Genomic DNA, 19,454 nt, shown 5'->3' with positions numbered 1-19,454 from the left:
CATCAATGCGATACCCGGTAAGACACTCCTTAGAAGAGGGAATACACGTGGCATTAGCACACCGGTCATCATATCCATATCTACCCTTCCCACCCTGTTAAGGTATTAAAGTGCAGATTGATCTCAACCTCTATTGCATGCTATTACCCGTCCCATTCCTATCAGTCCCGAAGGAATTTAGGACTACTATTCCTATAAGCGGGGATGATTTTAGGCTGACTCTTAGGTTTTAAAGGTGAAAAGGATAAGGCAACATACAAAACACGTAGGACTGCATATTAGGGGAAACATATAAACAATTTAAAGGGCTCATATATACCTCAGCAGACAATGCATATAAATAGCATGACTGAAACACAATTAGGGTGTGAATTTTAAAACACTAAAGCAGAATGTTTAAATTATTGAAGTAGACTATATTTAATACATAACTCAGATAAGAATTCCGAATCAGGCCTGCCTGCTGGTTGTAGCAGTGCTAATTAACCAAGGCGAGTTCAATTTTATCGTTATTACATAAGGCTTTCCTAGGTGTGATAGTGGTGTCCTATGAACATGATGTCTATTACTGATTAGGAATGCAGTAGAGCAGTGGTTAATTTTAAACAAGCGATTTGGATTCTATAGGAATGCTTTCTAAACCGTATTAATTAACACGAAGAGAGTGAGCTATTTAATCTGTTTCAGACAGGCATGAGTCAAACTAATTTTAACTAGACTAATTTGGATCCTATAGGCATGATCTCTATTATAGCTGATTTTAATACCTATGACATGGTATCTACATATTAAAGGCTGATTTTGGTCCTATAGGCATGGTATCTAATTGATCATGCAGTGAAGTAGGCAGGATTTATTTGATTAAAGTGAAATTCTTATAGGCATGATTTCTATATAAAAAATATTGATTTTAATATTATAGACATGACATCTAATCTCAAAGCTGATTTTAACCTTGTAGGCATGATATCTGATTATAGCCATTTAGATCCTATAGGCATGGTGTTTAAGTGTGGAAGTAAAAACATGCAGAATTTATTAAACAGATTCTATAGGCATGTTATCCACCCTTTTAATAGCTAAAGCATGCATAATCATCCCATTCCTTTTCACTAGCCAACCCCAATATTTGTTACAAATTATTACAGACAAAAAATGACTGAATTACATCAGAAAAGTGCAAAATAAGAAGTTACAACCATAGGAAGTCATTCTCGACTTCCTCTCTGAGTTATGGAATAAACTACCTTAAATGCCAATGTTGTTTAAAGCCTTTCTCAGACCTGGGTGTGTCAAAGTTCCCTAGGGGTCTCAAGGGACTCCGGGCAGTGCTTACACCCAGGTTGCATAACCAGACAGAAATAAGTGTAGTGTGGAAGGGCCAGCCCTTATGTGTCCAAGTTCAGAGGGAGCTCAGGGGTCCCAAGGCAAGGCTCACACAAGAGGGGTAGAACCTAGGTTCTAGGAATATAGTGGAAGTGCAGAACATAGTTGAAAGGGATTTATTTAAACTGGACTGAGAAATAGTAAATGGTAAGGGTAATTTGAAAACAGTAGTAGTAAAACTCAAACTACATAGAATCAGCAATTACATAAAGGGGTCAGGGATTTTGTTAATACATTGTATGAAGCATATGACCCTAGAAAGGGTCAGGGTTGGTCATGCACAACAATAGATGATGCTGGCATGCTCACAAACCAGCCAGAGAACACAAACATATAGAGGGGTTTGGGGTTTGAGAGTCATACACATAGGAGAGCATTAATTTAAAAGGGGAAGGGAACATATTTCAACACGCTAGTAATGTAACTTGATTGCAGAAACATAAGCAAAAGTAGACAAGCATGAGATAAGTTGGAACAATTAAAGAAACATGTTGTTGTTGATGCTTGAAAATTAACTAGGACATACCAGCAAAGAAGCAAAGTGTAGAAAGGAAAAGTAAGCAAATTTCCACGGCATAGCCTTGGCTTCCAGTCGGCTAGACAAAGCAGTAGCACAAGTAGTAAAGAAAAGAGAGAAAGTTTTGAGTGTAAGTGTGTGTTCTAGAACTTAAATTGTTCGTGTCTCTGAAAGAAAAAGGGGCAGGGTATTTATAGCTTCTGAAAACTAGTGAAAAGTAAGGCAATAAGTAAAGTCTGAACACAAACATGGAAACAATCACAAGTTAGAATCAATTAACACAAGTGATTCCCTTAAATTAAGGAATCACTGCTTAACAGATACTAACAATGATTAATTATGGAAATAAATCAGCTTGATACAGATTGATTATTGCCATATATGGGGCAGTAAAAGCATGAAGTAAAATAATCAAGTCTAAGTACAAAACATGCTTATTTTGGGAGAGGATTCGGCAAGGTAAAATACCACAGTAATTAAAGAAGGGGAATAAGTTAATTTAAACAAACGATAAAATTAGGGCTCGTAAGAAAACTTTTTACAATTAGTCGGAAGATTGAGGAAATCAAGATCAATCAAGAAGGGACCATGATTATGCACTTTACAATATAAATAACAAGGGATGAACAAGCATGCAGAGTTAAACATGTTGACAAAAAGAAGCAACACAAACATACAGTAGCAGTAGGGGTAAGCTACGGTTCAGTAGCAAGAAAATATTTGAAGCACAGTAGTCAAGTAGGTCAAGTAGTCACATAGAATCAATAGTGAAGAAGAACATAGTAACAAGTAAAGAGAGTCAGAAACAATTAAAGGTCTCAGAGTAACAAGTGAGACAAAACTTCTAAGAAATTAGGGTTTCAATAGTAGTCGAGTTCAAGAGGTGATAAAAACTCAAAATCAAACAAGTCAAACAAGGGAAAGAGCGTTGGAAACAAAGAACAAATACACATTTAAACAAACAATTTCAGAACTCGGATAAGACTAAAAGGGAACTAGGGTTTTTAACATGCTGAAATAGATAGAAGAACAACATGCAAATCATTTTAAACATAGCAAATTCACAAACACCATCAAAATCATACAAAAGATCTTTTGAAAAACTTAAAGGAAGACCGTAATCGTCGGAAAATAAAGAGTCGTTTTGAAAAAAAAGTTGAAGAACTTTCGAGAAAACACTTAAGAAATTCATACTAAGCACAGATCTAAGGTAGATCTGAAAACAAATGAAAGATCTTAAAGATTAGGGCTTCGGAAAACCCAAAAAAGGTGAGAAAGACATTGAAAGTTACCGATCTAACCAGCAAAGTCAAGGATCTGCTTTGAATGGCCATGAATGGCCGGAGAAGGGTCATGGATGGCTGGAGAAAGGCCATGAACAGAAGTCGAGCAAGGACTGGAACAGATCCCTTCGAGGTCTGGCCATGAAACCACAGAAACAAACACCCAGGAGCCATAGGAGGCCAGTACACATCTCCAATGGCCATGAGAGGCCATGGATTAGGTAGGGGTTGAGGAAGATTAGGGTGGGATTAGATGTCGGTGACTAGGGTTCATGAGAGATTGCAGAGAGAGTTGAGAGGGAAGGGATTCAGAGGCAGTGGTTAGTGAAAAATGAAGTAGGTCAAGGGGTCGTTTAAGGTTAAAAATGGAAAGGGCGAATATTTGCCGTTGATTTGAATGATCAACGACTTGGATTAAAGAGGGTAGGTGGGAAATTCGGGTTGGGTTGTAGTTGGATTAGGGGTCGGGTTTGAATGGGAATTGGGCCGGGGAAATTGGGTTTAATTTGGGGTCAGATTTAGGCTAAAATTGAAATGTAATTGGGCTATTATTTGAATAGCTAATTTTTCCCTTTTTAAATTATAAAAATAGTAAATTAATTTTTGAAAAATAAATTGAAAATTAAAATTATTTATGACATATAATTAACAATTTAAAAATATAGGACTTAATTTTATGAATATAAAACACAATAGAATCTTAAAAGGGTTAGTATTGCAATTATATGCAATTTAGCTTAAAAACATTAAATAAATTTGTAAAAATATGCAAAAATTACATTAGCTATATTTTAGCATAAATATAAAATTCCAATAAATGAATTACCAAAATAATAATTTTGGAAATAATTATTGGTTTTTTATGGATAAAAGAGGGAAAAAAATTATTTAAAAACCTTTAAAAATTATGGAAAAATAATAAAACATTTGGGCATACTTATATATGCATATATATGCTATTTTGAAGGTATTTTGTATATTGAAAAATATATGGGGAAAAATTGGGTATCAACAAACCTTATAATGATACACTGGTAATGTTAGTACTCGTAAATAAATCTCGAATTAAGCGTATGTTAATTGATCTATGTAGCTCAACCAACATCATCAGATCAAGGGTCGTGGAACAACTCAGCCTACAAGATCAGATCATAATTGCAGTCCGAGTCCTGAACGGGTTCAACATGACATGTTGTAACAACCCAACCGGTCGTTTTGAGCTTTTGCATTTCGCTCGCCAATTTTCAGGCATGAATAGCCCCTTGTGATGTATTATGACTTATCTAAATCATCGATTTTGATTTTCAGGATAATCAGAATAGATTTGGAAGAACAATTCTTAGTATGAAGGTTTAAATTTGAAAGGTTTGACCAAGTTTTGACTTTTTAGTATTCGATCTCGGATTTCGATTTTTATGATTTGGTTAACTCCGTTGGGTGATTTTGGACTTGGGAGCATGTCCTGAATGTATTTTGGAGGTCCGTGGCATATTTATACTTACATTATGAGATATCTGATTAATTAAAGGCTTAAAATGATTGTTATTGATTAAATGGTTAATTAAGGAGTTGTGTCGGCTGGCCTAGTTTCACGTTAGGCGCCATCACAACCGGGTCGGTTTTAGGATTGTGACAAGTTGGTATCAGAGCCTAGGTTACATAGGTCTCACGAGTCATGAGCAGGTTTATTAGAGTCTCGCGGATCGGTATGGAGACGTCTGTACTTATCCTCGGGAGGCTGCAGAACCTTTAGGAAAAACTTCATATTCTTGAATTCTTATCATGTGTCCTTAATTCAGCTTGAAATGTAACTCTTTGAATTCCTTCCACGCGTTCATATGAACGCATGAGCACTCGATATCAGCTGTGCATTGACGGCTTGTGATTCTCCAATCGAGGGGCGAGATATGATCTCGGTATGTTGTTGTTGGGCCATTCTGGAGGACTTGAGGCCGGATTTTTCCTATAGCTTGACCTCTGAGGCGTTGATCATGTGAGCATGTGCTTTTGGATATATATGTCTCATAGTGTCCCTATTAGTAGGATTGATAACTGGATAACTACTTGATGAGTGTGATATGACTTCGAGATGTGTTCATATGAATTGAATGAGATGAGAAGGGTCTGCCTGAGGACAAAAAGAACTATTTGGTGCTTTATTTCCATCTTGATTTGATGTATATCCCCAAGTTATGGGAGTTTGAAGAATCTTTTCATGTTTTCTAGTTGGGGAGCAAGGTAAATTTCATGTTGCGATATAAGTTCAGACTCAGGAAGATTAAGTGACTACGTAATGTTTATGAAGGTGGAAGGGTATAACGAGATGTTAGTTTGAGGCGAAGTAGGTGGGTTATCTCCTGCGGGTGTTCTGAAGTTTGTGTAATCCTTATGTTGTCTGTTGGAAGATCTCTTTTGCAAGTGAAAAATATATGTTGCAATTTAAATTTGGGTCGCTTAAGAGAGTGGCCTTGACTGTTACAAGGGTGAAGGCGAGATTTGCAGAAGATTTGAAGTACTAGATGGTCTGTGTTGCACGAGCTTATGAAGGATTGAGTTTAATCTCACTATGGTATTATGGCAGTAATAGAGTATATGCATTATGAGTTATTGTGTGTTTTGATCTATGGCTTTGAGCTAAGTGGGGGATTCTACTATTGATTAGTTGATTGAACGATTATGTGCTATGTTGGTTCCAGTTTGAGGCATACGAGTGAATCAGTTATGGCTTACGGAGGTTGAGACCGAGGATGGCTCGAGTAAAGGAAATTTCAATAAAGGTTATGTTATGCTTTATGGGTGTATGAGAATCATGGAATGACTTGAGTTGTTATTGGTAAAGGATGTACGTGCATAGAGCAAGAATTTGTTTGGTTGCATTAAAATGGGGTTACTTATTTAGGTGTTGCTGCACTAATGAGGCACAGGTTGACCTGTTCATTTGGTCAGTCTAATTGAGGTTTAAGCAGAGTGGATGACTCCCGAGAATGGTTTTGAAGGATTCAAGATCTACATGTAGTAATTGGGAATCTTCAGGATGTATATTTGGCTAGGAACATGGGTTTACATTGGAGGGTGACAAGGCTTGTGGCATTTCTATATCATCATGGATTCTACACATCAGTATTAGGAAGGTGAAGGCAATATCTTTAGATTCGCAGGAAGTCTCTTTAAGGTAAGCATTTCGAATGTGGTGCTTTTGGGGATATCTGAGAGAGTATTCAGCGGTTTGTGAGCCTTAGATGGTGTTGTTTTATGCTTGGGTATTGTGTGATGAGTCTGGGTTGAGTAATTGCGATATTATGGCAGGAAGAAGTATTAATTTGAAGGTAATTTAGAAGGAACTAGGATCAATAGGATAGCTTGGTAGTAGGCCAGATCGGCATGGTAAGGATATGATTAGTTCTTTGGATGATTACGCGGTAATGAGTTTCTGTAGGTGTTTCGCGGCAATGTTCTTGGGTTTTAGTGGCCTGCGTAGCTTGGTTGAGTTAGAAGGACTCAATCCTGATGGTTTGGTTTTGTGCAAATGGAATTTGGAGAGTTCCTAATGGTTTCTACCACGTTAGAGATGTATATTTTCTATGAGCGTGAGGAGCATGGGATGTATAGCGAATTTCTTCTAGATGGGAAAGTTCTCGGCTAGTTGAGTATGTAGTTGCTTGTGGCTCGGAATGGATATGAAGTTCTCATGTCTATCCTAGGATGGTATGGTATATTTGGTATGTTGTGTAAGGTTGAGATTTACATGTGTAAGGTCACAATTTAGTTCTGAAAGGAAGGTCATAAAATTTATAGGCGGCACGGGCAACTTCAGATGATTTGGGAAATGATATTACTAATTGGTGTGGCTTGATGAGGGTATACATTTCAGAAAAAGGTCAATGTGATTGAGTTAATGATACTTCATTAGTATTGCAGTACTCTCTTGTCGTATCGACTACTGATATTCGAGTTTGCTTGGTGGCATAGAAGAATTATAGGAGTACCTCTCATGGGATGAGTGGTTATTAGAGGTGTGTTATATATTCGGACGGTGAAGTTGGGATCAGATATGGTGATTCGCGTGCGGTATGGATTTGGAGATTGGGAGTTCTCATAAACAGGTTAGATAATGGTTATGGACCGCGTATATCGGTCTTGTATGGTAACTATTGGAGGTTTGGAGTCCCGAGTGGATCCTTGTTGCTTAGTATTCTAGATTTTGGTGTGATATTGGGTATAGACTGGTTGTCTCAGTGTTGTGTCATTTTGGGCTGTTGCACTAGGGTGGCAATATTGGCTATGCCGGGAATGCCACGGATTGGGTGGTGAGTTTTGACGGATTATGTTTTCAGTAGGGTGGTTTCATTTTTGAAGACCCATCGGATGGCTAGGAAGGGTTGTTTTTCTTATTTGGCCTTCGTGATGGATGTCAGTGCAGAGACTCATACCATTGATTCAATTCCGGTGATGAGGGATTCTTCCGGATGTGTTTCCTGCTGCCAAGCATGTCACTGGATAAGGCTGTTAATTTTGGTATTGATTTGGTGTCGGGAACCGTATCATATGACACCGACAGAGTTAAAGGAGCAGCTTCAGGGACTCCTTGATAAGGGGTTCATTGGTAGGCCAATGTGGATGTGTGTTCTAACTTGAGTCAGCTTGGTTGATTCCGTGTTGTATTGTTGAAGGATGCGTTGATTAGATTTTTGTTGAGCTTATTAGTGACCTGGGGCGATCTATTAGTTTTCTTTACATGTTGCGAGGCGTTGGGATTTGTTGGTTGTAGGCACATGTGGTGCGGTTTTAATTTGGGTCTCTCAGTGGAATCCAAGCGGGAAGAGTATTAGGTATTGCTCAGCGGATGGCGTATTGGTTGTGTCCTTTCGGGTTTGTGTAATATTATGTCAATTAATTTGTCATGGTTATGATGATTTGCTATGGTTCTAGACATCAAATTGCACATGGTTGTCGATTTTGAGCATAGTGACTTGAGGTATTTCATGTGGACCAGTGTTTGGATAGGGTCGCGCATTGCAGCGAAGTTATGTGGTGTTATGATCCTTCAAATTAGATTCGTATGTTCTGTTTCTACAATGTGTGACGGTTTCTCAACATTGCATGTGGTGGTACTAGTGAGCTTGCGGCAGAACTCTCTCATTTGAGTCATTTTCATGATTTGAATACGATCGGAGTGTTGCTTATTGGTGCGTGGATTGCACGAGTTGTGGCTTTAGATTGTATTGATGTGTCATGTCACTAGAGTAGTTGTGTGGGATTAAATGAAATCATTGGGATCTAGAGTGAATACGAACGGATTCGGTTTCAGCGTGTTGGAAGGATAATATCGATGTTCGGCTCAGAAATTTGCTATGGTCCTTGCCAAATGAGAAATGGCTTCACGAATGGTTGATCTGAGGAATGGTTATGACTTTCTACGTGTTTCATTTATCATTGGCACTATACGGAAGTGTTAGAATGAGGCTTTATTTGATAAGAGATTTATTATCGATATTCGGTTGTTCTGAGCAATTGCTGTGATCAGAAGTTATTGCTACGAGAGTTTGAGCTATGTGGTATATCACATAATTGCATCTGAGATTGCAGGTATGGTTTTTTATAGCCGGTTCGGACTTATTCAGAGTATAGATGTGAGATTCTGATCTTGTAGATGATTTCAGAAATGAAAATGTGGTTCTAAATTATGGGCTAGGTTGGATTGCGAAATTTCAATTACATTGTGTTATCGGACCTATATGAGATAGGGTGACGCGGGATCACCCCCGGGTATATGAATGGTAAGGTTACACAGCGATTTGATGGTCTTCGGAGCAACTCTAAGCACATTCGAGGATGAACGTATGTTTAAGTGGGGGAGGATGTAACGACCCGACCGGTCGTTTTGAGCTTTTGCATTTCGCTCGGCAATTCTCGGGCATGACTAGCCCCTTGTGTTGTAGTATGACTTATTTAAATCGTCGGTTTTGGTTTTCAGGATAATCGGAATAGATTTGGAAGAACAATTCTTAGTTTGAAGCTTTAAATTTGAAAGGTTTGACCAAGTTTTGACGTTTTAGTATTCGATCTCGAATTTGGATTTTATGATTTGGGTAGCTCCGTTAGGTGATTTTGGACATGGGAGCACGTCCGCAATGTATTTTGAAGGTCCGTGGTATATTTAGACTTACATTATGAGATATCTGATTAAGGCTTAAAAATGATTGTTATTGATTAAATGGTTAATTCGGGAGTTGTGTCGGCTGACCTAGTTTCAAGATAGGCGACATCACGACCAGGTCAGTTTTAGGGTCGTGACACATGCGAGACAACTAAAGGGAATATAACATTACCGGCGAATGTCGTCGAAACCATACAAGAAGCCAAGTACTATGTAATCGAAGGGGATATGAGATACGACACTCTGTTCGAGAGGCCATGGATTCAGAACATGAGAGCAATACCCTCGACACTGCACTAGGTGCTGAAATTCCCAACACCCAGAGGAGTCAAAACAGTTTATGGGGAACAACCGACAACCAAGAAGATGTTCATGGTTGATGAAGAGATCCCGGCATCCAAACTCTAGTTTGGAGGATTTGAATCAGGTGGTCAAAGACGGGGCCAAATAGCATTCATCGATATCAGCCTCGACAAAGTCGAAGGAACGAGGGATATATATTCAAACCCCCGAACATGACCTAACTATTTCGTGCTAAGGCATTTCGATCTTTGCGAAAATAAATAATAAAGCAAAGGAAAACAAAACTCAGAAATTGTCGAAGGGGAAAAGACGCCTTGTATTATATATAAATATAATCTTTACAAAGGCCAAACGGATTTGACAAAAAGTACAAAAGTACACAAGTACAAAAATACAAAAAACAAAGAAAAATGTACAAGGCCTTTAAACGGCCTGGTCTTCACCGGAGCCCGCCTCATTACTGGGACCATCAGGTTCTTCTTTGCCCTCGGATCTGTCGGAATCCTCGGAGTTTTCTTCTTCTTCATCCTCGGGGTAAGCCAACTTCTTGGCCTTGGCCTCAAACCCCTTAGCATTTGTGATCTCGGCCGACAAATTGAAACCCCGCGAATGAACCTCCTCGAGGGCCTCCCTTCGGAAGTGCCACTTCTCATACTCAATAATATCTTTCAAGCGGTCCTGGGCCACCTCGACATCGGCTCTATACTGGGCCACCATCTCATCGGCAATGACCTTAGTTATTTTAGCCACTGACTTGGCCCCTTTTAGCTCTTTGGCAAGGATCTCCTGATCAACAACAACCGAGCTCAGTTGAGATTGGACTTCCTCGGCTTTCTGGGACTGTGCTTCAACCTTCTCCCACATCATTCGAAGTTGATCCTCTGCAGAGGCCAATTTTGCCCGAGCATATTCCTTTTTCGATGCCAAACGGTCTATTTTGCCTTTCCACTCCTCGACCTTGACCTTGATAATGTTCGTCTATGCCCGAAGCTGGTCGATCTGATCGATCTTCTGTTGGACCTGGTTGGCATGTTCTTTCTAATCCGCATCCAACTCAGCCCGAAGATTAGCCTCTTCCTCACGTTTCTCATTGAAAAGTTTTTACTTGTCTATGATATTAGTAATCTCTTTGGCTTCGGCCTTGAGGAGGCTCAACGCTTCTCGATATCGGAGGAAGGTCTCGTGGTGAAGAATTGAGGCCTCCGAATATAAGTAGAAATATTAAAGATCTCTAAGTAACCAAAGCTGGAAAATGAAAAGGTTTAGTAATACATTACCCGATTCAGTGCCTGTTGTGCTTCGTTAAACATGCATGTAGAATCCACCTCGTTCATCTTTGATTGGTCCTCTTCAGTCACTAAGCACCGGAGGTAACTAGATACCCCAACGGATGTGGAGAGGACCCAGGCATCCTTGGAAATGGAGATGATGATTGACACTTACGACCGGGATCGACACTTGAGGCAGGGAACCGGTTGACCAGTCTCGGGCTAGAACTAGACCCACCTGCCACCTAGGGTAGACTTTTCTGTGGTACTTCTAAATCACCCAATCCGGTGACATCCTCCGTGGCAGTGGAGTCCACGCTATCAAAAAAGCTTTGGAGGGGATCGCCCACTCCATTGACCCTCTCATTCGACCGCTTCTTCGTCATTTGAGCTTCAACGAACATTGAGTCCGTGTACAAAGGTGATCCCGTTATGACAATAAAATCGGGTGGGGCAAAGCCTGCGTCTTGAGGGTTCTCGACTGTCACACCTCCTTTTTACCACCCCGAAAGGGTATAGGGGAGTTTTTCCAGTTAAAGTGACATAATCGAAATAGATTATTTATTTAAATTCAGAGTCGCCATTTGGGATAATTTATGGTGTCCCAAGTCACCGGTTTAAAATCTCAAATCTAGGAAGTTGACTCTTATTTATGGTTTGCGAACACAGAAATCTGGATAAGGAATTTTGTTAACCCAGAAGAAGGTTTTAGGTATTCCCGAGTTCTGTGGTTTTAGCACGGTTGCTTAACTATTAATAATTGGCCTAATTATCTGATTAATTACACATTTCAAACCTACGTGCATTTTTAACTTTATAACCACTTTTATTTATTTAAGGAATTATTTCAAGGTTATTTAAAACACATCGTAAGCCACGCTACATGAAATGCACCCATGATTCACGACACATTCTATTTAACATTATTAGAGATTAGAATCGGGTCACATGAAATGTACCCGGGTTTTAGTAATTACAAATCACAACTATGTCATAGGAACCGTACCCGTAGCCCTGATAACTATCAAATTACGTGCCTAAAACAAACTACAAAATTCATTTTTTAGTATCTATGTTATAAGATTAATATGAGGGCCATAAGATATTCAATTAGAATGGCACACCTCTTATACAATTAAAAGAGTTACACTTAATTTGGCTTGGGGGCATTAATACTTGCTAAAGCTAAATTAAGCAATTGTTATCAAGAAAGTTTAGTGGTCCATGTTGGGAACTAGGCTGAAACTAAGCCCAAAAGAGTGGGCAGATGTAAAAAAGGAACAACCTACTCGACTTAGCTGTTTCGACTGAGCCAACATTGAGCCTAGCTCTTTCAAAACAAGTTCCCAACATTTAAATCCCACTCGAAACAAATTAAAACATGCATAACGGAATCCATTAATGAAGTTAGTTTAAACCTTGAATCAAACTAAAAGGGAAGTTGAATTGGCGGAAGGTTTCCAAAGATGGAATTTTGCCTGGGCTGCTTCCAATGGGCCATCACTAAGCCCAATTGAAACTTGAGTCCTTTCAGTCACACAGAGCCCAAGATACTTCACACATATAGGCCTTGTGAGGCCCAAATAACCATGATCCACACATGACATATAATTCTCAATACTTTTCAGTCTAAACTCATGCTTACATATATGATAAAAAATAATTCTAACGTCAAACAATAATTCTAAACATCAACACTCACACCTTTAATCACATAGCTAACAAATAATTGTGTATGTACTAACTGTTGAAATTGTTAATGACTCATCACCAACATAACTTAAAAATAAACAGACTCTATTCTCTAGGCTAACAAAACATCGAAGATAACTGAAACTTTGAAACAGATTCCCAACATGAAACTTTGATGCCCAAATACCCTTCCATCATGTTATAATACAATCCATACTTAGAACACGTATCTATTATGTACATTTTTTAAAGCTAACTTCTAATATGCTGAAAGGACAACAAGGAGGCAAAGAAAAAAAAAATGAAATAGCTTTGAACTCGTGAAATCAATTTACAAGCTAAAAAAAAGAACATCCGAAAAGTGACAGCAGCCAATGAGTCCAAAACTTCATGTATACCATTCAAATGACCACAGGGGTTTAGCCTTACATACCTGGATACAGCCAAAACAACAAAATAAACTTCAACAATAAAATGTCGAGATCATCAAGGCTTAAACAGCAGTAGTAGGCAGCAGTACAACCAACTTAATCCCTTCTTGGAACCCCAAAAGCAACAAAGTATTGAAGCTTTTATTTTAAAACAAGAAAACTAGAAATCAGCTAACTAATGAAACAGTGTTCGAGACCCTTTTTCTTGGTGTTTTTCCATCTCTCCAAATTCTATCAGTGTGTGTGTTTTTCTGGGCTTTAGGTTCAGAGAATGATGCTCAGCTCTCTCCCTAGAGTGAAGGAAAAGGCCCCTTTATAGGCCTCTCAAGCCATGTGCTTAAAATAGAAAATGGGAATTATTCCTAGCCTACAAAAGGCATCTTTTTAACTTACTGGGACAACTGGTTGTGCCTTATTGGCTCAGCACATTTGTGCTAACCAAATAGGGACAACTGCCTCTCCTCTAGAAGCTTCTAAGTGTAGGAATTATCTAAAAATACCTATCTCATTTCCAAATTAAACCCTTAAATTTTTAGCTATTCAATTAACATCATAAGAGTTTTAAACATTTACAAGCGAAGGCAAACAACTCTAAAACAGAACCAAACGACAACAAAATCAAATGGCACCAATTTCCTAGAACCTAAATAGGTTTAGCATTGAGGTGAAATCAGAAATGAGACAACATTTAAACATCTGAAACTGACATTAACAAGAATTAACCAATGAATGAACCAATTTATGAGATTTGATCTTTGAACCAATTAATACTATCATTTAACAGGGAATCAAACCACAACGAGATACTAACATGTTGATTTCAAAATAAAATTGATTAAACACAAATTAAACTAATTTAAATAAACCCTAACCGAAAAACTGAAAATCTAATGACCCTGGTGGAAAATTCATGAATTAATCCGAAACTACTGACTAACAACGATGATTACAGAAATTAACAAACAATTATAAAACATTAAAACCCTAAATCATGCAAGTACGAATTAGATCAACACAACAAAAAATCAACCAAAGAAAAGAACACGGTTAAAAAAAGAAAACAAAAGAGTTGTTACCTATACCAATTGGAACTTGGAGAAACTGGCCAGAACCTGGACATGGTTAGGGCAGGTTTGAAACAATGAATCAGACCCACATGAATCAATTGCTCCCGTTGAGAGCAATGACTCATGCGGGTATAAACCAATCGAATTTCTGTAGAAGCTTAGGTTTTCTTCTTCTTTTGTTTTCCAGATTTTTAATTTGAAATTGCTCCAGTTTGAAAGGCCTTTTGAGAAAATCAACAGGATATTAGAGGTGAAGGGAACGAGAAGATGACCTGGTGAGGTTTTAGATAGGTTTGGGCGAATTAGGGTTTTGGGTATTGATATTAGATCTAAAATTGGTGGGATTAGAGAGGGTTTTGAGGGAATTGATTCTATGATTCAAAAAGAGGAGGAGATGAAGAGTGTTTGGTGTGATTTATAGTACTGGAAACACCGTGAGGTGATTTCCGGCAGGTGGAGTAAGGCGAAGACGGTGGGGATTTTAAGGTGTCGGCTAGGGTTTCTAATCTCTGAAGTTGAGAGAAAAAAATGAGGGGATTTGAATGGGGGGGGGGGGGGGTTCTAATTCGGACATATGTATATTAATTAGGCGATCAGTCTGAGCCGTTGGATTATCAAAATCCAACGGTTGTGATGAGCCATCATAAAAACGGGGTCGTTATGGTTGTGGGGGGGGGGGGGCTGGACCAGGTAAAAGACTCTTGGGCTTGGGTTTTGGGCGAGAATGTTTGGGTTTCAGCCCCTTTTTTGGACCAATTAAAAAACCTTTGCTTAACCTTTTATTTCATTCTCTTTTATTTTTCCTTTTCCCTTTTTCTTTTTTTAATTAAAAATCTAAATTAAAATCCTAAATTAATCTAGATTGTAAAACTAACAAATTTCCTAAAAAATATAAAAACCCCTTGATCCTATATCAAAAAGAAAAATCAATAATCTAGCAATTAAAAGGTAAAAATGTAAAATGGGCCATTTTTGTAATTTTTATTTTTTCATGCAACAAATAATTAACTAATTAATCCTAAAATATAAAAACACAACCTAAATGCAATGCATGATATTTTTGTATTTACATGATTTTAATAAACATCAAGCGTGCACAAAATGCAAACAATTAATACAAAATCCTATAAAATTGTAAAAATTGGGAAAATTTTATTTTCTTATATTTTATGGGAGTAATTCTTATAGGGAAAAAATTGCATGCTCACAGCTACCCCTCTTTGCTCATAAACACGAAGAATTTTCGGGCAAAGATAAAGTGAGCGGATACGAGTGATTTTTGCCCGTTTGAATACTCCACATGAAGCGTTTTTGAAAGATTTGACCGAACCTTGCTTCCGAGGTTGCCTACATATCCTCGACTATAAGGGAATCATGTCAGTGTAGTTCGGGAAGTTTTGGTAGCTAGGACTACTGAAAAGCCGTGATTTCACTGCTGCTGCTGCTACTGCCTGCTGAACTCCTTATTACACTGAGGTAAAATAAAAGAAGCTAGACTAAACTATGATCTATGAATTACAGGAATCCTATCTACCAACTTCAAACTTGGTCTTGCTGCTTCTACAGTTTTGTTGTACGTTTTGAACTGTTGACCTGTACTCTCGATGTGAATTTCTGTTGTCGCTAACGCGAATTGAATTCTGAAATGGGTTCCCTTGTTCTCCAGGTGGGCGCATGATTGCCAAAATTTTAATCATGTTCCCTTGTTCTCCAAGTGGGCGCCTGATTGCCGAAACTTAAATTGTATTCCCTTGTTCTCCATGTAAGCGCCTGATTATCAAAACTTTGAACTGTATTCCCTTGTTCTCCAGATGGGCGCCTGATTACCAAAACTTGAGTTGTATTTCCTTGTTCTCCGGGTGGGTGTCTGATTGCCAAAACTTGAATTGTATTCCCTTGTTATCCAGGTGGGCGCCTGATTACCAAAACCTGAATTGTATTCCCTTGTTCTCTAGGTGGGCGCCTGATTGCCAAAACTTGAACTGTATTCCGTTGTTTTCCAGGTGGGTGCCTGATTGCCAAAACTTGAATTGTATTCCCCTGTTCTCTAGGTGGGCACCTGATTGCCAAAACTTGAATTGGATTCTCTTGTTCTCCAGGTGGGCTCCTGATTGCCAAAACTTGAACTGTATTCCGTTGTTTTCCAGGTGGGTGCCTGATTGCCAAAACTTGAATTGTATTCCCCTGTTCTCTAGGTGGGCACCTGATTGCCAAAACTTGAATTGGATTCTCTTGTTCTCCAGGTGGGCTCCTGATTGCCAAAACTTGAACTGTATTCCCTTGTTCTCCAGGTGGGCACCTGATTACCAAAACTTGAACTGTCTTCCCTTGTTCTCCATGTGGGAGCCTGATTACAACAAAACAGACAAACAAAGAAACTTTTCTGTCTCAGTTTGGTATCAGGGCACATCTGTGAGTGTTAATCGAATCATGTTACCCAAAATCTCTAAGAATTTAAAAGCTAAATCCCATTATCCATGAGGGTCCTGAAATTTCAAATTAAATCTCATCTTAAGAGTGAAAACTTTAAAGCTAAATTATGTTTCCTAAAGGTAGAACTTACGCTAAATCTTGTTAACTATGAAGGTCTTAAAATTTAAATAAATCCCATTATCTAGGAGGGTCCGGAGGACTTCTAAAATTAAATCCCATTATCTAGGAGGGCCTTGAAGATTTACGGTTGAACCTGTCAGGTGCATGATTTCCCTACGGAGGATTCCTCCGGAATAAACGAAATTTCTTGCCCCTATTTCAATCAAAGAAAATTTTATCAGTTTTAAAATGTGGTGGTTAGTTTGCGGCATTCTTGCTGAAGGTGGCCTTTTCACTGTTGTGCTTTGTTCTGACTGGCTACCTTGAACTAGCCAAGAGTTGTTTGACTTTCTGACTGAAGTTCAACCAACAGGAACTTGAATGACCTGAGTGACCTGCACTCAACCTATTGTTTTACATTTCTATCCTTCCAATTTGAACCTCTGCATCTTCCACAAAATTAACAAACCACTCAACCGCTTGAACTTTCATTAACCCCTTATTTTTCACTTTGCGTCATGCTATTTCTGGTATGCTTTGGCCGCACTTTGCTTTGTACAATTTGAAAGTTGGTAATAAGCTTTGAAATCCTTTCTTTCTTGCTTAAACAAAGCTGACATGGGAGAACCTTAGAGAAATAAACCCAAAAGAAATGAAATGCAATGATTTTAGAGATAAAGAAGAAGGCTTGAAATAGGATGACTGTTTGAGGGAGAAAACGAAGGAGACTTATATGAGTGAGGCAGCTAGCACCAATGATCATGACATGCATTTCAGATTAATCAGCCCAGCTCGTTAAGCCAATCACCTTTCAGTTGTCATAATTTATGCCTCGGGATCTCCACAATTCAATCTCTTTGCAAAGTCACTGACCTTGTTCAACTTGTGGCGCCCTGAAGGGTTTTCACCGACAAACCTCTCTCATTTGTTCATCTCTCAACTCACCGTTGCCTTACGATTCTCATGAGTGTTTTCACCAATAAAACTCTCTCATTTTAATTTCTCTCATCTTTTCATCGACCATCGGTGCCCGCGAGGGTTTTCACCAATATGACTCTCTCATTTATTCATTTTCCTTGTGTAGAACGGAGTGTTGCCCATGATGACTCATACCTCTATCTCGCCTGACTTGGAATTCCTCAAAGATTGATTGGAAGGTCTTTCTTTAGACCGTAATGTGGGCTTTTGGATAGGAAGGGAAAGGATATTATAAAGGCTCAAAAACAACTGAAATGGGTTAAAATTACAACTTTTGGAATCAGATCTCCTACGAAACTGCAACTTCTGCCCCAGTTTCTTTGCCTGGAGACTTTTGAATTTTATTTTGATGGGACCAAACCGTGAGGCTGCCTACGTATCCTTTAAAGGAATCATGTCGAACATAGTTCATGTCATAGGAATTACTTTGTTGTTGTTACTTTTCTCTTTTCTTTTTCTTTATCTTGTTTTTTCTTTTTTTTTCTCACTCTTTTCCATTCTTTTCTTTCTCTTTTTATCTTCTCTTTTCCTCTTTTTCTTCTTTATTTACCTTTTATGTCCGTGTTTTTGAACTTTGCTAGTGATTCCAAAAGAGGGGTATGAAAGAAAATAAATAAGGCTCAAAGGGGTAACAAAGGATAAAGTGTTTAGATAGCAGAATAAAATGCCTTCGTCATTCCAATCTTTGAAACATGCCAAGTACAAACAACAATTAGACAAACCAAAGGAATCATACATAATATCTTTTGACTGCATCAGAATTTATAGCATATCTACACATTTGCCTTCTATATCTGTTAAATATAAAGCACTATTGGACAACACTCTTGTTACAATGAACGGCCCCTGCCAATTTGGGGCGAACTTGCCTTTCGCTTCAGCCTGATGTGGAAGGATGTGTTTCAATACTTGCTGACCCACTTCAAATTTCCGGGGACGTACCTTCTTGTTGTATGATTTTGCCATTCTCTTTTGATACAACTAGCAATGACACACTGCTGCCAGTCTTTTCTCGTCAATCAGACTTAATTGTTCCAAACGGGTTTTGACCCACTCATCATCATCAATTTTGGCTTCGGCAACAATCCGAAGAGATGGAATTTCAACTTCCGCATGTATCACTGCTTCAGTACCATATACCAACAAATAAGGAGTTGCACCTACTGAAGTGTGAACAGTAGTGCGATAATCTAGCAAAGCAAAAGGCAACTTCTCATGCCATTGCCTGGAACCTTACACCATTTTCTGAAGTATCTTCTTTATGTTCTTGTTGGCCGCCTCGACAGCTCCATTGCCTTGGGGCGATACAGAGTGGAATTCTGATGCATAACCTTGAACTATTGGCATACTTCTTTTATCAAATGACTGTTAAGATTAAAACCATTGTTTTTGATTATTACCTTTAAGATTCCGATCTATCACGACCCAAACCGAAGGGCCGCGACGGGCACCCGGTGCCTTACTCAACCGAGTACCAACGCAACATATCTTTCTTATCATATTATCATGAGTAAATGAGCTAGAAAACCCGTCATGAGATAACAAGAATAAAACATAAGGGAATACTCAACATATGAAGACCCAACATGATATACAAACTTATATATGTGACATACGGGCCTATAAGGCCGACATGACCATTAGTAAAGTCGAAACATAGGCCGACAAGGCCATACAAGTATCCATACACCTGATATATGTCTACAAGCCTCTAAGAGTACATAAAATCCTAAAGGTCGGGATAGGGCCCCGCCATACCAATCAATATATATCCAAAGCATACTGACCAAATAGGCAACTCCGGAGCAAGTGGAGTGCACCAACACCTTTGCTGAGCTGA

Source organism: Nicotiana tabacum, chromosome 22, assembly GCF_000715075.1.
Source record: "Nicotiana tabacum cultivar K326 chromosome 22, ASM71507v2, whole genome shotgun sequence".
NCBI lineage: Eukaryota > Viridiplantae > Streptophyta > Magnoliopsida > Solanales > Solanaceae > Nicotiana > Nicotiana tabacum.
The sequence above is the reverse complement of the archived record's forward strand: the minus strand, read 5'-3'. Positions refer to the sequence as shown.